Source organism: Jaculus jaculus, chromosome 10 (assembly GCF_020740685.1).
Source record: "Jaculus jaculus isolate mJacJac1 chromosome 10, mJacJac1.mat.Y.cur, whole genome shotgun sequence".
Lineage (NCBI taxonomy): Eukaryota > Metazoa > Chordata > Mammalia > Rodentia > Dipodidae > Jaculus > Jaculus jaculus.
This window is the reverse complement of record NC_059111.1, coordinates 36,668,368-36,693,707: the sequence shown is the minus strand read 5'-3', so window position 1 is coordinate 36,693,707 and position 25,340 is coordinate 36,668,368.

Below are 25,340 nucleotides of genomic sequence, written 5' to 3'. Positions count from 1 at the left end.
ATAATTTCATTATGTTTATAAAATAAACAACTGGTATTAACAAATTATCAACACAAAATTTTAGCTTTTCAGCCTAACATACTTGCATTAGTTCACCTAAAGATAAGAAGTTTTCATCTGTGACCATGTATGACTGTACACCTTCTATTTTAAAGACTTACACAAAAAGAAACATTCAAAATTAGTTAACCTCTTAATATGTATCATATATTTCAAATATTGCTTCGATACTAATCTCTTACACATTCTACCTTACCTAAACCAAATAAGAAGAACTTCTTCCTTACCTATCACTTATATTATTATTATTATTATTATTATTATTATTATTATTATTCAACCTTAAATATAATGTTCGTGTCACCTGTAAATATGATGTCACATGCAAGAAAACTCATACATGGATAATAACCATATCATAATGGCTAATACATTTAACATGATCTAGGAATTTCTTTCCTAATGGTTATGATAAGTATCACCCTCTTGAAGAGCTTCCTCCTTGCCTATTCATAAGACTTACATAGGATAATAGCTTACGATGTACACAAACTACAAAGTGAAGTTTGACAAATGGAAAACCAAAAGATTAGACTCCCAAAAGTCACACTGTGTGACTAAGACTTCAATGATAGACTACTATGACTGTGGAGAAGTAAATGTTACCAATCCAGAGCCAATCATATTTTGGGCTATATTAGCTTTTCAATGTCCAATAATATGATTTCTGTATATGTGACCTGACATCTCTCTATGACCAGCTAGGATATCTATTCCTATGTGTTAAACAAAAATACCTTACAACTCTATTCCCTTCAAGTGAAACATATACTCTCTCTGACATGTATTTTATTCCCCTGATTATAATAATATTCACCCTCTCTTTTGGTCCTTGCATACTCAGATGTCTCACTAAAGTCCTCCAAGACAAAATACATGCCTTCACTTCATAGCAAGTCACTAAATTCTTCATGGCAACTAAATATCAGCCCCTGAACATCCTACCAGCACATAACTATGCAGGACACCCCCAAAGACCTACTGCAGCCCCCAAGCAAGAAGCAGTCCAAGAGTTCTTCACGCCTGTTCTGGCCCACACAGTCCACCCTTAAGTGCCCCACTCATTCCTAGTTCTCCCCAATCTTTTTTATCCTTCCAGAGTACAGACTGAAGGGTTAATAGTTTTCCCAGAACACTAGGGGGAACTAAAGAGTTAATAACTACCCCTAAGACTAGAAGGTCTTAAAGAAGCAGTGGAGGCATTCAGCCCTGACAGGTCTGACAGCTCCCCTGACTGATAAATTTCCCTCAGAAAACCTTGGAAAAGCTTATTCAGAGAAAGGACACAAACAGCTATAAGTTTCTTATCTACTACACCTGGTCCAGTCTGTTTTTCTTAGGATCCTCCTTATAAACTTGATCCCCCAGCCTAGCTCAGTGCTCCAGCCTTCATCCCACAGGAAGGCTGCTGCCCCTCACTGTACCTCTCAATAAACAGTCTGTAGAGATCAAGTGTGGTGTCTTTCACTTTTCTGCTATATTTTCCTTACAATAGACATAGAAGATGAAATATTTACATGAAAGAAGTTATAGAGCATGCATCAAAGTAATAATTTAAAAATTATTATAACATTTGTAAAAATTTGAAAAACATAAAATGTTACTGAAATTTTAACAACTCAGAAAACATTCAAATTTTGAATTTTGGAGGTAAATAAATCCAGAGAAAACCTTAAGAAATATATTTTAAAAAATTTAGAATTTCTACAGTTTATTGCTCAAATGTATGTATATTTCTATTTCAGAAAAAAAACAGCAAAAATAACATATTTGAGAAAGGGAGCCAAGTTAATTTCAAATGAAAAGAATAACAATTAGTGCTAAAGCTCTGAAAAATAATTAACTTATTTGAAAAATTGTTTTTATCATTGAGAACTGAAGAAAATATTTTAATTTCATTGATCTAGCATGATTCCACAATAGGCCATAAGATACATGCTTGATAGCCACATAATAATCTTATGTCCACTTTCTGTAACTATCATTTTTTTAAATAGTCCCTGTACAAATAAATTACTGTAAGGTACTGATATAAACGTAAAGAAGAAAAATGACATAAAAGCCATCATAAATTGGATAATTATCTAAAAGTAGGTGAGAATATGTTTTTAGAACAGTTGCAACTATTAGATACCTTGGCATTTATTCTACCTTAGTGATACCAAAATTGTAAATTATATTGATGTTTATGCTATTGAAATGATGGCTACCTTATTTAGAGTTGGTTCTCAGGACTATACTCTGAAAAGCTCATAAAGTTGTATGATATCTCTGCTTTTCATGAAGTGTTGTTTCACATTGGCAGGTACTAGTTTATGTGTCTAATGGCAATCATTTGAGTAATAGCTGGGTGCGAAGTAGACAATTGTATGATCAAGGCTGAGAAGAGTAATTGATATAAGGTCATCCTGATTGTAGTGTGACTGAGCATTCACAAAGTTTTGGTGACTTCAGAGCAAGCATATTTTAATGCAGTCGCATAGAACATATGGGTCAGAGAGCTCTTGCCTGGGGTGTACCTCACACAGCCAGGGAATATGAAGTTTCAATTAGGATGTTAATCCAAGTAGGAGAGGAATGAGTTTAAAAAAGGACGAAGCCATTTCTTATACTAAAAGAAACAAAAAGCATTAACATCTTTGTAATAGAAACCATGATGTCCTAAAGACTTCCAAAGTTTGAACAGCTAAAGCAAATAAGATTAGAAGAAAACACACAAGGATTTAGTTGGAGTGTGGTTTCTGAGAATTATGTCTTAGAATATGGTATGATCTTTTGTCACTGAAGCAGTCTCCCTTAACAAAATTCTAACAATCAGAAGCCATTGAATAGACTTTTTCCTTATACCTGCCCAATTTTGGGCCATTGCCTTTTAAAATTTTCCATTAAAAATTATAAATCAAAGTGACATATTTTCCAGAAGGTAAAATTTCCACATTTCTTTCCTTAAAACTAACAGATAAAGAGATTCTAATCTTCATGTCAGTGACTATCTGAACACTAGACTCACATAACATACAGCAGACACTGAGGAACATTTTGCCTTCACTGAGATGAGTGACCCAGGAAGAGAATTTGCAGCTAGGACTGTCATCTCAGATTTGGGGCTTTAAAAATGTCACATGCCTCATTTAAACATTAAGATAGTTGTTGAAAGAACAAGAACAGATTTTTTTTTTTTCTGGAGCAATTTGCCTTATTAAATGATTGTTCTATTTATTTACAGAGTAATACTATAATAGTTGACATTATTTTCTTTGGCATATGTGAAAGCATGTTTAATCTCATTTCGTTTGTTTGTTTAAATTTCACATTTAAACTCATTTCCATAATGTACTGACTTCTACAGTGGATTAAATTGAATTTCAGAAGTCTATACCCCAATATTGACCTAAATTCACATGCAAGAATATGCTGAATTTGTAGTTAATTTCTTCTGATTCATTTAAAATGTTGGAAGCTTCCCTAAAAATAATTTGTGGATATTCAAAAAGGCTCATAAAATTTCCTCTTACATTTCACAATCAATGAAGGCCCGGAACAAGGGAATCCCAGAGATTTGGAACCAATATTATGCAGAAGATTGCTATGTCCATGTTCAGAAATGGGAAGGAGGTGTGGCTAGCTAATTTTTGGATTGTGTTGGGTTGACCAGGTGTCCTCTGCGGGCTTTGGCTCTCCCTCTCTCAGAAGCAGGATGCCCTTCAAAGCTTTGCTAAGTGAGACAAATTTCCTGTGAGGTATCTGTCCAGAGAAGCTTTGCTGATTCTCAGGAAGCCAGCTGACAATAGATCCTTAAGATTATTGTGGGAATCTCAGTGATGTTTACTACAGAGGTCAGTTCAAACTAGTTTATTGTTGTAACTCTGATATCCCTATTATTCTCACAAAATGATGATAAAATGATTTGAAAATTTTGAAAAACTTGTCATTAAAGGTCAAGCAAAGGTCGTTTAAGCTTTCATTGCACCCTTTATTATATGTATCATGTAATACATTTTTCCCCATAGAGGTTCTTGCTGTGTGTCTTTGGCTGACCATGGACTCACAATCTTCTTGTCTCAGTTTCTAAGAGAGGTAAGACACAGGAAAGACAGCAATGTGAGATCCATCACAGCCTCTAGTAGATGGGTTTAAGAACTAATTGCAACAACCAATAGAACATGCACATTAAAGAAAAGCTACCTTGTATCTGAGGATAATGGAGAAGTACCTCCCATATACTACTATTTAGGCATTTTTACTAGGGACAAAAGGTAACACAGATACCCTAAGTCCACTTTCAATCTGCTTCCAAAAGGCACCATCTCTTGGGAGGTATTAATAGAGGAAGAAATTCAATGAAGCTTACTTTGCTCAAATTTTGGGCTGTAAGGAAATGTTGAGTAGGAGGGTAGATAGTTGAAAAAATGAAATATACAAATGTAGTTAATAAAAACACTGTCATCGAGAGAAAGGAAGTCAATACAAGGACAGCAGCTCCAAAGCATACTTGTTTGAAATGACTTCATATTTATGCAAAAAGATAATGGTAAAACTCAACAAAACAAGAAAATCAAAATAGTTTAAGCTCCTTAGTATTAAGAATCTGAAGGTATTGACACAACTTGTTAAGAATCTTGAGGGGTGAAAAACTCTTAGCATTGGCTTTCTCTGACTAGGCTGAATTTGAAGGTAATGGAATATTCAGAGATATGAAAGAAACCACAACATATACCATCCAGTCCCCAAAAGAAATGATGGTAAAATGCAGCTGGTTTCTTTTTTGTAGAAATAAATTTTAAGGGCCAGAGGTATGGCTTAGCAGTTAAGGCATTTGCCTGCAAAGCCAAAGGACCCAGGTTTGATTCCCCATGACCCATCTTCTCTCTCTCTCTCTCTTTTTGGGTTGAATAAATAAATAAAAGTAAAATATAAAAAAAAGAAATAAATTTTAATTTGCTTTCAATATTTAGTCAGAATTGTATCCCAGTGGCTGAAGTTATAGAAAGCAAAATTATTTTATCATGTAAGAAAATCTCTAGATTTTGATAACTGATTTGTTCATTAGTATTTCTACATAACAACCTATATTTTTGGTTACACAATCATATCTTGGTTATGAATACTACCTCTGCAAGTCATTAGAAATGTTGCTTCCAGTTCATATGTATAATGGCTGATTAAATGACTCACTGGCATAGGATTTATTTTTAAGTGTTGGTTTAAAAATGGCTATGTCAGGGAATTAACAGGTGCTTTAGCATTTTGATGTGGAAGTCATGTCTATGTTTTGTTTCCACCCATTGTTTTGATGTGCTTTACACATTTCAATGTTAAAGAATTTTCCTGAGAGAAAACAAAAGCTTTCTGATTGGATCAGGTTTGTATTATGCCTTGTTACTTACATCCTTTCAAGCTTAGTAGAGACAAGATAATTTCTGTGTGTGAGGAGGTGTGCCCAGAGACAAGCATACATTTTTAATCTGGTGCAATGGCACTAATGAGGAATTGCCAATGTGGAGTGTCTTCTAGTCTCCAATTAGACATAGACTGATTTTATTGTTTCGTGTGCTGTTCCCTGTGGGAATAGAGAAAATTGAGAAATGAAATAGAATTGGCTTGTTCTTTCATTTTCAGCAAAATACAAACACATATTTGAAGGAAAGCAAGGAAAGGCACTGTCAAGCCATATATAGCCACTCTCGTTCTCAATACGTAGATGAGAAAGGGCACAGCTGCTTTGCCATGAATATTTTAAAATTTCCATGTGGCTTCTAGAGAAGCAGCCTTACTGGGCATACAAGTGGAAAGGTGGCATCTCTGTGTAAAGGAGATAATTCAGTAGTGTGTGTGTGTGTGTGTGTGTGTGTGTGTGTGTGTGTGTGTGTGTACACGAAACAATGTGTTATTTTTTCATTCATTTTGTTTCCTTAGGGAAAGGCTAACCATACCCTTAGGACTTTTTTCATCCTTCTTCACTTCAAATGAATTTTATTAGTGATAAATATCCATTCACACTAAGTCACTCTTTTCAGTATATATTCCTAAGGTTCAACATGAGTTAAAATTAGAGCAATTTTATGATAAAAACATCTCACCAAATATATCACTGGCACTCTGGTGGAATATGATAACAATGATTGTAGTATAACTATAGTAACTGTAGAAGTTATATGGCCAGTAAAATTTGGGGCATTCTAAATATTTAAATACTTGCAAAGATGTAGGCCAGTCCACCAGAAAAGTGATTCATAGGTATAAAGCTTATTATGTAAAAATATTTCTCCAAAATAATCTGAAGTGATATTATGCTAATGTCACTATTTTTTGGTTCAAAAAATTTCAGCTCTTTAAAATATGGTATATGCACAACTTTTATAAAAATTCATAACCAGGTTTGACAATTTGATTTATATAAATACCCAGTGAATTAATTTCATATACCTGGTCCCTTTGTAAATATGCATGGGTAAGAGATATATATCAGATTAACTTATGTTTCAAAGTAGTTTTAATTTAGTGGGAGAAAGAGATTATAAGTATACATTTAGGTACTAAAAAGTAATATTATTTTAAATAAGAATTCAATTATTCTGCAGAAGATGTGCTACTCTTTTAAAATCCATTAAAATGTAACAATTACAGAAGAGTTTAGAGGATGAATGAATGCCTTCTGCTTGAGCCAGATTACTTTGAGAAGAAGGAATCAAAAAACATACCTTAAAAATATTTCCTAAGAGATAAGAACAGAGAAAATGTTCTAAGTTGAATGCTAAAAATAAATGTGTGGTACTGATATCAGAGTAGAGGCTCCAAAAATGTTCTCTTTCATAAAAGCAGTGAAAATACTGGCAAAAAATGGCCAGAATTAACTCATGCTATAAAATTTTAGAAATGTAGATGTACAGAAATCCATGGAATATTTATTTAAAAAGTGATTGAGTAATGCATTTTCTGGCATTTTATTTACTATGCTTGAACCTATGCTCATACCCTCACCTCCAAGGTGGCTTTGAAAACCATCAGCCTACAGACTTGTGACAGCCTGCAGTGGTACTAGAAGAGATAGACAACATTGGAGCTTCTAAAAAGTCACATTTCTGGAGAACTGTTATTATTTAAAGTCTTTTTATTCCTTATAAAACTCTACAATTTTGTCTTTATTTGAGCTGATCAAACACTTGGGGTGTGTTGGTGAAGAAAAAAAACAGTGGCAATATTTTGACGCAGTAGATTTTATAGGCAGATGTTAGACTAAAAGTTTAAGGGATTGCAACTTGAGAATGAAGTGCCCATAGGGATACTGAAGAGCTTTGACCTGCCTTTAGGACTCTAGCCTGGCATGTATATGCTGAGTCTGTGCAACTGATCTGGGAATCAAACTTCTTATTCCACTCACTTCTTGATAACCTGGAGATCCTTTGTAAGTAGGAAATGAAGGCTAAGGCAGAGCTGTACTTTGACTGCTGATGATGTGTGCCCGTATGTATGCAGAGCTCCTTGGCAATACTAGGAGATGTTTAAGAAAACTTCTCTTTCATTACTAGCCAAATAATATACTAATTGAGCAAAAATTCAGTTGCCAGAGCTCATTCCATATTTAAAAACTTAAGTCAAAATGGATTAGAGGCCATAATGCTATAGCTAAAATTATACAGCTGCTCTAAGAAAACAATCATAAATAATTGCAACTTTGGGTAAGACAATGGTTTCTTAGACATTTCATCAAAGTACAACTGGTCAAAGAACCATATGAATTGTTCTTTAAAAATTAAAATCAAAATTGTTTATGGATGAAAGGACACTATTAATAAAATGTTAAGATTATTCACATATAGAAAAAAACTTTAATAATAACTAGTAAAGGTCAAGTTTTCAGAATATAAAGAACTCTCAGAACTCAAGAATTAAAATACAAACAATCTGACAAAATGAGTAAAAATACAGCTGTCACTGAGAGTTCTATGGGTGCTCAGTGTCACTCACAAACGGGGGCTGCGACCCAAGCATGGGGGAAGGCAAACGCTGACATGGACTCAGGAGGAAATAGAACCCTCGAATATTTCTGAGAATACAAAATGGTATGATTTTATGTATCAAGAGAATCATCAGCATTTATCCACATGAAAATGTCCATAAATTCCATAAATGCTTATGGAATAATTATTTATATTAAACATATAGTGGATGCCTTTTATTTGCCCATCAATTGATGAGTACATAAACCATATATATGTATACAAATATAAATATAAAAATATATTTTATATTATACATTGTATAATATAAATTGTATTATATATATATATGTATATATATATATATATATACATATATATATATATATATAATAGTACTTAGGCACTTAAAAGTAAAGAAATAAAGGAGTCCTAGTCCTGACACGTTATAGCATGGATGAACTTTGAAAACAGGCCAAGAGAAATATACCACATAAAAGGTGCTATATTACATGAATATATAATATATATTATATACATAATATATAATTTATAAAATCTATATGATTATAAGAATAAAACATGAACTATATATATACATATATATACATATATATATATATATGTACGTATACACACACACACATACACACATACACACACACACACACACACACACACACATATATATATATATATATATATATATATATATATATATATATATATATATATGAAATAAGCAGAATTTTAAAATCAATATGTAGAGGATGTTGTTTCTGGTGCTTAGCCTAGGGCAGAATCTGGAGTAGCCATTAGTGGCAGTAGAGTTTCTTTCTGGGGTGATAATAATATCTAGTACTTGTTAGCCTTGATGGTTACAACACTTTATGATTATATAAAAATCTATTGGTGTACTTTACATGGGTGAATTTTATGGCAGATGAGGTATATCTCAAAATAATAAAATGCATGCAGAGATCAAAATCCTGTGTGAATAGCTCTGCAGAAACAGCAGTACAATGGCATTTAGCAGTACTTGGGCGCTGCTGAGAAAGCAGACAGTGCAGTTTTGCTTTTGCTTGTATCTCCAGGGTTATGGGCTTGATTCTGCCACCAAAGAAGCTGCAGGAAGAAAATAGAGCTGTGGGTCTTCCAAGAGAACTGACTATTATACTATAAAAGAGGCCTGATAGGTGCATGATAGTGACAAGTGCAAAATGTTAATTAACAAGGAAAACCTTCTGAGAACCTGAAGAGTTGAGAGGCGTCCTCCAAGAGTTAGAGAATTCTCAGGCTAATGAATTCCAGTCTTGAGAGGCCTGACTTTAATCAGATTCCACTAGAAAGCAACACATGCTTCAGTGTTACTGTAAACAATAGAGTAATCAGTTAACAATTAGTGGATTCTAATAGATAGGCATGATATCCATGGTACCAGGTCAGCCAGAAATGAAGAAAATCATAAGAGAATGTGCTGAAAAAGTCTGGGTGCATTTCCAAGGTTGTCCTTGGGTAGCTACACTCCTTAGGAGAAATTATTTTCACGGAAATAGTTCAGTCACTTTGCTAGAAACAAACAAAAAATCATAATAACAATACAAATAGGAAAAAATACAAGTAGTCCCAAAAGGACATGAGTCTCCAATATTTATATAGTATATTATTTACAAGGTTAAATGTTTAACAAAAAGTTTAGATCTACTTAAATGATCAGGAAAGCATAAACCTTAAGCTACCTGAAGAAAGCAGCAATAGAAAGTGGTATTAGTGGCTCCACCAAGTAAACTAAGCCAGGTAAGACTCCACAGCCCTATGACAAATATCCAAAGACTCAAAAGAAACTGGATTTAAATTTCTGTCAAATGAAGCTATGTTGACAGCACTCATCAAATAGGTAAAAATCAAGAAAAAAGCTTAGCATGATAAAAGAAAATAAATGAAGATATAGGATTTCAAAATAATAATCAAAATGAATTCATGAGGGTAGGTCAACAGAAATCTCGACCCATTAGAAAATAAAATCCACAAACCTTGACATTATATTAGTAGATACTTTGTATTCTGAAAAACAAAAAGCAAAAGAAGTAAAAAAAAAAAAGAAAAAGAAAAAGAAAAAGAAAAAAAACAGGACTTTACAAAAATGTGAGAATACATCACCTTACACTGTCATTGTTTTAGTGGTGGAAGCACAGAACATGCATCATTTTACATATTTAAAATTCAAAAATCTGATGTTAACTGTAGTTGCCTTACTGTAATTGTGAACACATGTTCTTTGTGCTCTATTTGAAGAAGCCAATGACTCAAGGACAAAAATGATGCAAAACAGGATTTACTTCAAAAGCCACCAAACCAGAGAAGATGGTGGCTATCACCAATAAAAATGTCTTTGCTTGGGGCTGCAGGCACAAGATGTACATGATGGGAAGGAATATCAGGTAGCTGGGCAGTAGGTTCATTGTAAGTTTAGGACAATTTAGGACAATTGTAAGAATTGGGTGGTCTGTGTTTTGTTTTTTATTGTGGATGCATGGAATGTGGTTATCTGTAGATAGTTCTATAAACCTAAAGAGAAATTACTGATTGCAAATCTTAGGTCTTTTTAGCTTCTTTTCTCAGGAATAGTTGATTTTGCAGGAACTGAGGAAGACACCACAAGTTTCAACATGAGGAACTAGAATGAAGCAGCTCTCACACAATGAACTCAGGAATTCATTTCTAGATAGTTAAATGCAACTTCTTATGGAATAGTTTTAAACAATTAGGTGGCTTCAAAAAGAGTCATGATCTACAGCAAAGTCAGTGGGAAACAATATATTGCTCAACTGTGTGACTTACAGAAGTAATGACTTTTAAGATCAATGAGAAAAACTGAATGGTGCTAGGGTGTTTATACAGTCTCATCTCAGTAAGCTATAGTAAAGAGCTCTCATGAAATCCCTTACTTCTATGTAACTCTAGTTATGTAAACCTGTCCCTCATCAGTGGAAGGGGGTTGACATATCCAAAGGTTGAAAACAAAAGTTGTCAATCAAAGTTTTTTAAATTTATAAATTTATTATAATTTATGAGAAGTGAAAGAGGCAGAGAGAGAGAAAGAGAAAGAATAAGCGTGCCAGGGCCTCCAGCCACTGCAAATGATCTCCAGATGCATGTACCACCTTGTGCATTTGGCTAACGTGGGTCCTGTGGAGTTGAACCAAGGTCCTTTGGCTTTGCAGGCAAACACCTTAACCACTAAGCCATATCTCCAGCCTCAATCAAATATTTTATATCCAGCAATACTAGTTGCAAAAATGAAAGCAAATGATATTTTTAGGTAGAACAACAGAAAACTGTGTTATTAGAAAATGTGTCTTATGAGTATCTTTATAAAATATTTTTCATGAAGAAAAAGTGACCCCAAAAGTAATTTAAATATGCAATAAAGTACATAGGTAAAATCAATCTGTGGGTAATTATGAATGTTTCTTCACCTTTCCTTAATGATTTTTAGCATATTTATAAAACCATATGGACACAAATTTGTATTGGAGGAAGAAATAACATTCAGATATTTAAAGAAAAAAACTAAGGTAACCAATAATGACAAGAAAAACTTTACTGTAACAAATTATTATATATATTTGACCACTTCTCAATTCCTATAAAAGGCACAGAATTGCTTTAGTAATAATTATAAAGTGTAGTAATGGATTTGCAGGATACATAAATTTATAACAGTAACACAATCAAGGTTCTAAAGGGACTACAGCTGAACAGGAACAAATTTTCTATGTCTCTGAGAAATTATTAGTTTATCTGATATATATCCTAACAAGAGGTAAATTGTAATTCCTAGAGCAATGAAAAATGGTTTATAAAAGATAAAGTTATATGTACTTAAAGATGACTAGAGTAATGCATCTTCACTTGCTATAACATTCACTTGAAAGATATTTGTTTAATGGATAAAAAGACAAATAAAAGAGAAATAGAGGAACAAAAATGAAATAAGATATACAAAATGAAAGCCAAAGTGACAAATTTGACCTGGACATATTAATAATGTTAAATGCAAAATCATAAAATCATACAATAACATGATATAGACTAGGTAGAAGGAAAAGAGGTAGGTATTTTGTAAATAATGTGGGATTGCCAGGCATGGTGGAGCATGCCTTTAATTCTAGCACTTCGGAGCAGAGGTAGAAGGATCACCATAAATTTGAGGCCTCCCCAAGACTACATAGTAAATTCCAGGTCAGCCTGGGCTAGATCAAGACCCTAAATTGAAAAATCAATAATAATAATAATAATAATAATAATAATAATGTGGGAAAGTCACACTAGATTCAAACATGCAAATATGGTAGAGTTAGAAGGATGAGAAAAATAAGTATCATGCAAGAAGCAGCCACAAATGAGCTGGATTGCCCACCTTAGTAAGAGAACAATAGCCTCAAAATAAAATTTAAAAAATGTAAGATCTCCAGCAATTTGTGAACAAAAAAATAACATGTTATAATCCATATAATTGGGTGTTACTGAAAATTTTTAGAATACTGAAATTTAGTAAAGAAAGGAAGGTAGTGGTGAGGCAATTCACATTGTATAATTCCATTTGTTTGTGGTATAATTGAATTAGAAAATATATAAAACAGAAAGCAGAAAAGTGGTTTCCTGTAGATCCTAGGGCTAGAGGGAAACAAAATGATCATTAACATACTTAAGGCTGTTTTTTCTTTAATTAATTAGTTTTGTACTCAGCAAATACAGTCAATTTGGTACCATTGTTAGGCTTATCCATGTCCTACCCCTTCTCCCTGGCCCCTCCTTGTTGAGGTATATGGGTCATGCATTGTGGAGTTAGCCCACAGTTATGGGTAGGATGAATATCTCTGTATATCATGACCCATCATGTGGTTCTGACATTCTTTCTGCCCCATCTTCTGCAAAATTTCCCTGAGCCATGTTGGGTTCATTTTTGGTCTGCTTCAGTGATGTGTTGTTGGGGACCTCTGGGTCTCTGGATCTCTGATTTGATAGTTGATTTTTCTCTGTTTTGATCTTCACCATTATGCTGGTACCCGGTTCACCAAGAAAACAGCACAGAACCCTTGCTTGTTTCGTCAATTGTTCTTAGTTTCAGCCTGAGCCCTTTTGAGGTATGATGGGGTGGCTCTTTCCTTAGGATCAATGTCTATCTGAAAAAGAGAAGCAGATTTTCTATGGAGTATAAGTTAGCACCAGACAGATTACATTTTTATAGAGAATTCAATAGGTGTAGGCACTCTTGTAGCCCACGATTAGTGATAACTTGATAATGGAGAGTGGGCTTATGTTTGGATATGGTTCTGACTTGTTTCCCAGATCCAGCCATGGGTCCCAAACCACTGAGGGGATCAGTTAGCCAAATCAATAGTAGTTAGTTTCCCACCATGGCTGTGTGCCACTATTGGACTTGTGATGCGGGACTTCTTCCCAGTCAGGTAGGTAGTGCCGAGGGAAGAACCAGGCCTGCTGGTTCCTCCCTAGGAGTTGAGAAGGATGATGAGCGTTGGACAACCCAGACCTCTCCTGGCCACCGGAGAAAAACCACACTGAGTTGGGAGTCTTGTTGATGCAGGAACTCACAGAAACAACTCGCTTTATTACTCTGAGCAGTGTCCTATATCATGTTGGGGACGAAGGCGGGGATTTGGGGATGGGAGAAGAGGTAAGGGCCAATAATAAACTGTAACTATTGAAATGGTAATTACAATTGCCACGTGGAAGTGGCAGAGCAGAAGCCATTAGGCATCTTGCTGAGTTCTAGCTGGCCAGAGACAGGTCGCCAAACTTTAGCTAAGCTCAGGAAGTTCCACTAGGACTCACGCCTGGACCTTTCAGAGCCCAACATTGTGTGAGCATCATGACAGGTTATTTGCTGTTAAGTAGGTTAGACCATGAGTTGCTTGGACATATATTGGTCATTTTCCCCCAGTCGCTCATGTAGCACCTTCTGGCACTAAATGGACTGTCTGGGGACTGACTCTCTTCCAGCTTCCAGCCATGTCACTCCATTTTACATGTCAACCACATAAAGTGTCTCTAGCAGTAGGGTCATACCACTAACCTTTGGTGGGTCATCAAGTACTGTGACAGAAATCTGTCTTTCTTTTAGGAAACCTTAGGATCTCTCTGATCAAAAGCTCATTATGGATGGTAGCCATATGCTGGTACTGGGAGTTACAGGTCAGTGCCCACTAAGAGAAGGAAGAAAAACATAACTAATATAAAAGAGTTAGAGAGAGAGAGAGAGGGAGATTGGGAGAGAGAGAGAGAGAAGCTCTAGAAGATTAAGATCAATCTGGTTTATACCCTCTCCACTGTCTTGTGGCTCAGGTATTCCCTCTAAGGGTCTGGTGAAGGTTCAGCCATTTGGTCTGCCTTTTAGGATGTAGACTTTTGTGTTACCATTGCTATTTGGGTCTATATTTGTGTTTCCCATCCTCTCCCTTACCTTTCCTTCCCTCCCCACCCATCCTATTGTCCAATCCATGAGATGCTTGCTAGGTATGTAAGGCATCTTGGGTAGATTAGGTGCTGTAGATGAGTGAGGCTATGTGATGACTTTTCTTTCTGTGATTGGGTAAGTTCACTGAGAATGATCTGTTCCAGGTTCAGCAATTTTTCCTCAAATTTCATTGTATCATTTTTCTTACTGCTGTATAGAATTCAATTGTGTAGATATACCACAACTTAGTTATCCATTCTTCTAGTGATGGACATCTGGGTTGATTCCAGCTCTTAGCAATTATGAATTAAGCTGCTACAAACATGGTCGAGCAAATCTCTCTGGCCTGTGGTTTAAAGGTTTTAGGGTAGATGCCCAGTAAAGGAATAACTTGGTCTGTTGCTATCTCTATAATCAGCTTTTATAGGAGTCTCCATATTGCTTTCCAAAGTGGTTGTACCATTTTACATTCCCACCAACAGTGGATGAGTGTTCCTAATTCTCCACATCCTCACCAGCATTTATTTTCATTTGATTTTTGCTATCCTTACTGGGGTAAGGTAGAATCTCATAGTTGTTTTAATTCACATTTCCCTAACAATTAGGGATGATGAACATTTTAAGTGTGTGTTTGACATTTGTATTTCTTCCTTTGTGAACTGCCTATTCAGCTCTTTGCTCCATTTTGTGAGTGGGTTGTTTGACTTTTTATTTTTTAGGATTTTGAGTTCTTTATAGATTCTAGAGATTAGATCTCTGTCAGTTGGATAAACAACAGTGTAACTGCTCATCTTCCACATCCGTTTTCTGGGGTTTTGTGCTAACATACTCTGTAAACTTTCCCCAAAGACTTCCAGTGTTCATTATTCCCTTGGAAACCCCTTAGCCTCACTAATGTTCATGTATGTACTGGTAAATCCAGTCAGGATTTGGGTGGGTGAGGGCAGGCTACTTCAGCTGAGTAGATGCAGGTATATGTCTTGCTGATTGAGGTTTCCAATTCTGAGGTTATGCTAACTCCACAGAAATCCACAAAGCCTCTGCATTGTGGCCAGACATACATTCATTCGGTCCAACATTTTCATTATCAACTCACTGAGCTTGTAAATGTGAATTCAAGAAGGGCACACCAACAAGCAGACTGTAACCCTGAAACAAACGCCTCCCAGCCCAGAAGCTCTTTCCACTGAGCTCTTCTTTACTTGGATGTTCCATCCAGTGGATTCCTGTGTTAAACATCTGAATAAATTTCCTTCTTGTAATCTATTTTCTAATCTTCCTGCCTGACTCTCTAACCCATCTTCTCAGTTTTCCTGCTGAGAGCCTACCTCTCCCTGTGAAGGAATATTTCTCTCTGTGGGTGGCTGCATAGCACACAGTGTGGCTTCTGGGCTCCAGAGATGGTTCCAAAGGGCTTGGCTTCTCTTCCTGAGTGAGCCCCAAGGAATTAAGCTTGGGAGAAACAACGGTGCTTCTACATCTAGAACAGGCCTGTGTGGTGACATGTATCAAAGGGTTGAAAGTAACTGAAACCGTCAAGTTTATGAGCTCCCCAATTCACTTTTACACTACCATCCAGGGGAAATAGTACTGATGTTCATAATTCCAAAAATGTTTTGTTGAATTTGAAATAAACATCCAAGATTTATTGTTAGCACAAATATGTTGAAACTATTTTACTTAATCCACATAATAATTAATTAGACAGGTGTTAACATGCCTAGTTTATAAATGGGGATCAGCCTAAGGAAGGTTAAGAAACATACCTGTGATAACAAATATATCAGATAATATGGTGATAAAACCCCAATATCTTTTGACTCAATTCATACCCCCTAGCTTTGCCTTAGTGAAACAATACATAAAGCAAACAAAAACAAAATAGGAATATTCCAAGTATATTAATAAATCCTATTTACACAAACACATTTTCTATATAATTGGCAGAATTCATACTTAAAATTGACAACAGAAAGGAGGAGAAAGTAAACAAAACAGAATGCTTATGATGAGAGTACTTTACTAAAACTCTTTACCAAACTTACCAGGGAAAATCATAAGCAAACATAAACTAGTGAAAAGAAGACTAATGCTGGGAAAATAGCCCATGGATGACTGTTTATGCCAAGTCTAGGTATAGGGTTTCAATGTAAGTTAAGAGTTATGTTAGGAAAAGAATCTTGTATCACCAATAGAATCTGGAAAATGGGTCAATAACAAAATCCATTAAGTACCTGTTTGGGGGGCAAACCAAAAAAGAATATTCAAAACTATTATTGCTAGTGAGTTCAAGATGACAACACAGAGGAGCTGCAGTTTTATTTTGTAAGGAAAATAGGTTGCAGCATAAGCAACAGAAGTTTGTGTTTAACTGAGTGTGAAGAACTGATTTGAAATAACTGTTTTTAATGGGCCATTAAGATGGAGATGGAGCAGGAAGGGCTTGTCTCTAAGTATTCTAATTTGGCTTATTCACAGAACATCTAGATGGTTTTGGGTCATGGATTCCAAATGCACTGATCACATATAATATCTTGAATTATCTTTGTTCTAGGTACTCCACTCTATTAAAAGTGCCTTTCACTTTTCTTTTTTTTTTTTTTTTTTTTTTTTTTTTTTGCTCTTTTAAAATTAGTTCAAAGTATAGAATGAGGTAGGGATTTAAACTTATTTCCATTAAACTTGTTAGACCCTGTGCCCTTTGTGGCATTTATCGCGTCTGCATCACGGACACGTAAAGTCGTGCTTCCAGGCCGTGTGGCTTTGATCGCGTCTCATCACGGACACGTAAAGTTGTGCTTCCAGGCCTTGTGCTAGTGCCGTATCAATATTCTGGAAACGAAAATAACAATTTCAATGATGTTGTTTTTATATATCATGTTCATATGTAATTGAGGAAGGCAAATTTTGAACACTTTTTACAAGTATTTGTCAAAATGTTAGCAGGGGCTGACAGGAAAGTTCAGTCAGTACAGTGCTTACAACCATGAGGACCAAAGTTCTATATTCAGTACCCCTCCCCAAAAAAGCATCAGTTGTGTGTCATTTGCTTATATTTCCATTGCTGAGGAGGTAGAGAGAGATGAGTACTTAAAGCTTGTTTAACCTAATAGGTGATCCCAAGACCAGTAAGTGACCCTGTCTCAAAAGATGCATTGTACATGCTTAAGGAAGTGATGTCTGAGGTTATCCTTTAGTCTTGTCACACGTGGGCACACACAGGCACATGCATCTGCACACACATATGTACACAAAATTCAGTTAGTAGGTTTTCATACTCAGGGTATTCTATTGTAACTCCCAGTACTAGCATGGGGCTATCATCCACAGTGAGCTTTTGATCAGAGAGACCTACAAGGTTTCCTAAAAGACAGACAGATTTCTGTCAGAGTACTTGATGCCCCACCAAAGGGTAGTGGTAATACCCTACTGCTGAAGACACCATATGCAATTGACACGTAAAATAGAATGACATGGCTGTCAGTCCCCAGACAGTCAGCGCATCTAGTGCCAGAAGGTGCTACATGGGAGACTGAGGGAAAATGACCAATATCTGTCCAAGCAACTCATGGTCTAACCTACTTAGCAGCAAATAACATGTTGTGATGCCCACACAAGTGCAATAGTGACACACAGCCATGGTGGCGAACCAACTGCTCTTGATTTGGCTAACTGATCCCCTCAGTGGTATGGGACCCATAGCTGGACCTGGGAAACAAGTCAGAACCATATCCAAACATAAGTCGACTGTCCATTATCAAGCTATCATAAATCATGGGCTACAAGAGGGCCTACACCTATTAAATTATCTATAAAAAAGTAAGGGTTATCTCATTTGTCTGGTGCTAACTTACTCTCCGTTGGAGAATCTGCTTCTCTTTTTCAGATAGATGTGGATCCTAAGGAGAGAGCCACCCCATGATACCTCAAAAGGGACCAGGCTGAAACTAAGAAAAATTGGCGAAACAAGCAAGGGTGCTGTTTTCTTGATGAACCGGATACCAACACAAGGGGGAAGGAGACCAACACAGAGAAAACTCCTACCAAATCAGAGAGCCAGAGCCTCAGAGGCCCCGAACACCTCAGCACTGAAGCAGACTAAAAGTGAACCCAACATGGCTCAGGGAAATTTTGCACAAGTGGGGGTGGAAAGAATGTCAGAGCCACATGTTGGGTCATGATATGCAGGGACATTTATTGTACCAATAACGGTGGGCTAACTCCACAATGCATGACCCATATACCTCAACAAGGAAGGGCCAGTGGGGAGGGGGTAGGTCACAGATGAGCCTAATAATGGTACCAAACTGACTGTTTTTGCTGAATGCAAAACTAATTAATAAAACTATACATGAAGATTTTCCCTCCTATATTTGTTATATTATTGGTTCTCATGACAACCATGCAAATTAGTAGGCACTAATTTTTATGTCACATATATTCTTCTAGAATTTCTTTTTTATGTTAAATGACTGACTTGAAAAGGAATGTCTATCACATAAGAATATACCTTGTAAATATGATTATTTAAAAAATATTCTTATATATTTATGTATTGGAGGGGAGGAAGAAAGGTACAGAGAGAATGGGTGCTCCAGGACCTCCAGCCAGTGCAAAAGAACTTCAGATGCATGTGGCACCTTGTGCATCTGGCTTGGTTGGGTACTGGGGACTAAAAGTTAGGTCCTTAAGCTTCACAGGCAAGTGCTTTAACCAGTAAGCCATCTCTCCAGCACCGAATACCCTTATCTAAAGTATGAAACGCTTTTGATTGTTTCTTTATTGTTATGCAGCAACTAACCTAGGGCTTTGTGCAAGCTAGTCCAGAACTCTGCTGCTGTCGGTGTAACCTGCTTCCTAGTCCACTGGGCAGATAGCAGGACTTTTTCTAAGCAGTTCTCTGTTGGAGTACAGTCTTGTGCTCTGACAAACAGCACCACGCTAAGGAAACCTGTGCATAAGGGTGTTATTGCAAGAAGAAATGTATTGGCAAAAATGTTTTATTAGAAACAGAATCATTGGGTTCAAACATATCAGCAATTAAAGTGCTAATAGTTCTTACCATATTATCTTCTCTATGGAGTCCTGCATCTATGCTGTCCCTAGCAATGAGTGAAGTCATTTGCTTACCCTATACGTTACCAATATTGAATATTATCCAGTTTTGATTTTTAATCTGATTGTGAAAATGTTATCACAGGCACATTTTTCCTGAATGATGTGCATAATATCCCTGCATGTCTGAGTCATTATGTATTTTGTAATACATATATTTGGCAAACTATCATTGCCCATTTCCTCTCGAGTTCTTTAGTCAGCATGGAAAAAATCCCATGATCTCTTTATTAATAAAGAAAAATCAAAACATCCTGAGATATGAGTTAAAAATATTTTCCCCAATTTGTTGTTTTTATTTTGACTTGGCTTTTTCTCAGATTTTAAAATGTGATTAGATATATCAATCATATTTTATGGCTTTTGAAGTTTGACTCATAGAAAGGCTTTCCTTTCTTTGAAGATATAAAGCAAATATTATGCTTCTTTTCCATAGTTTTGTTTTTTTATTTAAAACTACATCTACAGCCAATATTTTTTGTGTAATTGGTTATGAAATTGTCCCAACCCAACTTCTCTGCTCATTTGTTATGCCAACTCAGACATATGGTAAATTCCCACTTACACTGGACTCTCTTTCTGGCCTTTCTAGTCTAATCCTGCAGTGCTGTCTGCTTGAGTACATTCTCACTGCATCAGCTACCACGTACTTGAACATCTTGTATTTCTTTCCTCTCTTCCTGTTACCTCTTTCTGCCAAAACTTCTCTTATTATATGGTTCAGGCTGGCCTAGAAAGTAATCCTACTACTTCAGCCTCTGTAGTGCCAGGTGGGTAATGCACAATGCCTAATATTGTAAAAACTTTTTTTATTTTTCTACATTTATTTCATCACCAATTATTTACATACAAAAATTCTCTTTTTACAAGTTAGAATCATATTATAATTGTTAAAATAGCTTAGGGATAATAAGACAATGTTGCTGTGGGAGAAGCAAGTTAAAGATTTTCACTTGTTCAAATATTCTCCTGTGCCCTTTAGTAGTACTCAAAAGTTTATTTATTTTTCCTTTAAGGTTTTACATATTTATAGCGTTTTTATAATTTGTATTTTTATGACTGTTGGAAATTTATGTTTTTTCCACATTAGGTTCTCTTTATTTAAATTACATTGAACTCCATACACTATTTTTCTACCTTGCTACTTTACTGGATTCTCTTAGAGTCTATCAAATAATAATAGTTTTTTTTAATTATTTTTATTTTTATTTTTTATTTGAGAGCGACAGACACAGAAAGAAAGACAGATAGAGGGAGAAAAAGAGAATGGGCATGCCAGGGCTTCCAGCCACTGCAAATGAACTCCAGATGTGTGTGCCCCCTTGTGCATCTGGCTAACGTGGGACCTGGGGAATCGAGCCTCGAACTGGGGTCCATTGGCTTCACAGGCGAGCGCTTAACCACTAAGCCATCTCTCCAGCCCAAATAATAATAGTTTTATATTTAGTTAATTTTTAACTTGAATTTATTTCATTTCTAGTAAAATATCATGTAAAAACACTAGTATCCCTTTCCACTACCTTAATTTAATTAGTAAATCTTCTAGTATTTCTTCATTGAGGGTAATGCGAAAAACAGGGCACATATATATTCATGTTCAAAATAATTAATCTATGACTTTCTTGTCGAGTTTTTAAAATAACATTTATATTCTAAATTAAATTGCTCTAATTTAAAACAGTCCCAGGAATGCAAACTTATCATGATATAAAACATACCTTCTTATTGGCTAAATATTTTATATTCTTCAGTAAAACTGTATAGCTTTCCCCAAAGAGAAGACCCACCCAGGGTGATATTAGCCTCTTTGACTTGATCTCCAATGTTCATATTTAATTCTGCATACTACCTACAGAAGACCATAATAATAGGAGAAAAAGATCATGACATCAAAATAAAAGAGAGACTGATTGAGATGGGGAAGGGATATGATGGAGAATGGAGTTTCAAAGGGGAAAGTGGGGGGAGGGAGGGTATTACCATAATCATGGAAGTTGTTAAGAAAAGTTTGAAAAGAAAAGAAAAGAAGCAAATATTAAAAAAGAAGCAAATAATAAAGTTAAGCCTGGCATTGTGGCACATGCCTTTAATCCCAGCACTTGGGAGGCAGAGGTAGGAGGAGTACGGTGAGTTCGATGCCACCCTGAGACATAGTGAAGTCCAGGTTAGCTTGAGCTAGTGTGAAACCCTACCTTGGAAAACCAAAATAAATAAATAAATAAATAAATAAATCTTATTTATTTATTATCAAGCAGAGGGAGAGAGAAATAAAAATTAGAATGGGCATGCCCAGGCCTCTAGCCAATGCAAATGAACTCCATTTTGCATTTGGCTTTATGTGGGTACAGGGAAATTGAGCCTGGGTCCTTGGGCTTTGCAAGCAAGCACCTTAACCACTGAACCATCTCTCAAACCCAATATTTTTTTATTATTATTATTATTATTATTTTAGTTTTTCAAGGTAGGGTTTCACTATAGTCCAGGCTAACATGGAGTTCGTCTCAGGGTGGCCTTGAATTCACAGCAATCCTCCCACCTCTGCTTCCCGGTACTGAGATTAAAGGCATGTGCTACCACCACGCCTGGCTATACCCCCAATATTTTAAATCTTGCATTTTCAAACATTGTTTTCTCTTTTATCATAAGATACCTCTTTTATGATTTTCCTCCAGTTCCTCGGACTGATTTATACAAGATGATTTTTAGCTTCCTAACATCTATTCTTTCTATTTTAAATAGATTGGATCTTTTTTATTATCTTATTCAGATACACCTCTTGTAGATAGGTGCTACTTGAATTGTAATGTTATTAAAATATTTTTTCTAGGAGATTTTCTTCATGATTTAGAATAGAAAGAACAATATAGAATACTGATTCAGATAATCAGAATTATTTCTTACTTTATTTCTGGCTGAATAATTATTACTTTTCCCTCACATATAACAATAAAGCTTGGTATCTATTAGTACTTCTTTTCTGTTACTTTTAAAATGTAATTTCTTTCATAGCATAGTCTGTTTCTGGATTTTTCTGAGATTAAGGATCTTTTCTAGATGGCAAGATAATCACAGATATTTTTGTCATGTTAATTAGATACATTCTAACACTCATTAAAGCAAAATGTTATTAAGTTTTTGTGACTTGATTCTGGTTTGTAAATATTATTTATGATTCTTAAATTTATAGCTTCATGTGTGCTAACTAGTTGTAGCATTTTCTTCAGCTATTATACAAATATTAATAAGCCCTTACTTTGTACCGTCAGAAGGCTTTGTGCCAGAAGTACAATGGGTGACAAAACCAGTGTGGGCCTTGAACAAAATGTAAGGTGCAATTAGAGCCATTCTACTTTTTTACAAAGGACAATTTGCAACGTTATGAAGAGACCGAGGGAGTGAAGTGAAGTGGGTGGAGAGAAAATCTGAAGCAGGTTGTAGATTCTATTCAGAACTGAAAATTGGGTGTAGGGTGATGTGTGCAGGCCTGGACTCTCAGAAATATCCCTGTAAGGCCACACCTGGTAGGCTGATGTGGTGCAAGGCAGAGGAGAAGGAGAGAGGGAGCGTCTGTGGAGACAGGGAACAGCTCCTGCAGCTACTTTTGTGCTGTGGGACTGCTTCATGATGTTTCACATGGATAAGTGGCACTCTGAGGAGTCACCCACTTTGCCACCCCACCCCATGCAGCTTAGGTTGCCCAGCAAATTACTGGCCAAATTCATTTCATTAAATTAATTTCTAGAAGAAGCATGTTGCACAATAAGGTCATTCTTGTTTTCATATTTTCATATTTCTTAATCATGAGGACGTTTGGTCTAATAGTCACTTGTTTCTGTGTATTGTATGTGCAAAATCTCTTTCAATTACTTCAATTGCCTTTCAGAACCTTTAACCCTCTGTCCCAGACATCCTCCCAGAGCCTCGCAGCTGTTCCTCTCAGGTCTGGCTGCTTCCGGGATTGCAGCCAGCTTGTCTGTTCTCGCAGATTCTTCTCCGTGGTCCTCAATTCCTTTCATCTGTTTTGCTTCTTTTTTTTTTTTAAATTTAATTTATTAATTTTCATTTCAGTGAATACAGGCAGTTTGGTACCATTATTTAGGCTCATCTGTGATCTACCCCCTCCCATTAGACCCTCCTTGTTAATGAAAATGGGTCCTGCATTGTGGAGATAGCCCCCAGTTATTAGTATGATAAATGTCTCTGCAAATCATGACCCAACATGTAACTCTGACATTCTTTCCGCCCCCTCTTCCGCAAGATTTCCCTGAGCCATGTTGGGTTCATTTTTGGTCTGCTTCAGTGCTGAGGTGTGTTTTGCTTCTTAATTCTCCTATTTCCTGAATCCCACAGACTCCTCCTCTCTTGGTTTATTCTTTGAATTTCAAAGTGTGTTGAAGACAAAACTCTAGATGTCATGTATGTATGAAAACATGTTCTCTTCTGTTTTGCCATTTTGGGATGCATTTGGCAGGTGGCAAAGCTGTAGGACAGAAATAATTATCATGTCTCTAAAAATTTTAAGGTGAATCCACATAATCTTCGGGTTTATAATCTCATATTTGGGTTCATTGTCCTTCTTAATGAAACTGACTTCATTTTTCTCCTATGTGCAAGTCCATTTCATCAACTGTTCTGAATTTCCAGTGGGTTATTTCATGGTTCTGATACTAGTAAATTTCCTTGATGATTCTTTTCCTAGGATTTTTCTTTCTGGAACTTTAATTCACTTATTAGGATGCATTAACTAAACTTAAAAAAAAAACACACTACATTTCTTCATTTTTGTATTTTTAACTGCTTCCCAGAACATCATCCTAAATCATTTCCTAGTCATTATATCTTCACTTCAGGTTATACATTTAAGATTTTCAAAGCTCTTTAATATAGATGATCGCTCTTGTCTTATAGGTATATATTTTAGAAATAGCCACATAGTCCAGTTCTCTAGAAGCATTTGTCTGTGTATGAGGGATCATTTTTCTGCTTGTTTTTATCATTCTCCACTTCTTATGCTAGAGTATTTTTACGCATATTATTCATTTGTGGTAACAAGACACCAAGAACCTGATTGGGATTTCTGTACATGAAGGAGCTTTGTAGAACTCAACCTAGGCCTGGTGGTCGTATTGCGCTACATGGCGGCACTGGTACTCTACATGCAGAAAGAATAAGTTGGTTCTTTGTGAACAAAGGAAGCCCCAGAGCTTCAGGGTTCAGTTCTCCTACGGAAGATATCTCAAGAAAGTGTTTTGACCGCAGGGTATCTTCTTTTTGTTTTCTTAGGTTGGTAATATTCCACAGAAAACAATCTTTCCATTATTAGGGTGTAAAGTTATAACATTATGGAAACTGTATCGCGGTCATACCAGACAAGTTAGCATTTCAGTGAGGAAAGTTTCCCAGAAGCTGCAGTTACTTCCAGGATGGACTCTCCTCAAGTGTGCCTGTGCTTCCCAGGCTGAAATTCTATCCTCACTAGACAAAACCCTCCATCAGAAGGTGGGAAATAACTCTCTCCTGCAATCAAGAAATGTATTGAGCTGTCTGACTTTTCAGTTGCACTTCAGTTAATATTTCTGTTGGCTCTGCCTTCATTCTTCCTTCTGGAGCAGCAACGCCGTCCACTCACCGGCTTTCAGGAGGTTCCACTGTGCAGTGAAGCTTTGCTCGCCCAGGATGCTTCTGGTTGATGTCTGTTAAGTTATTTACTCCTCATGTACTTTTAATTTCTGAAAAAAAAAATG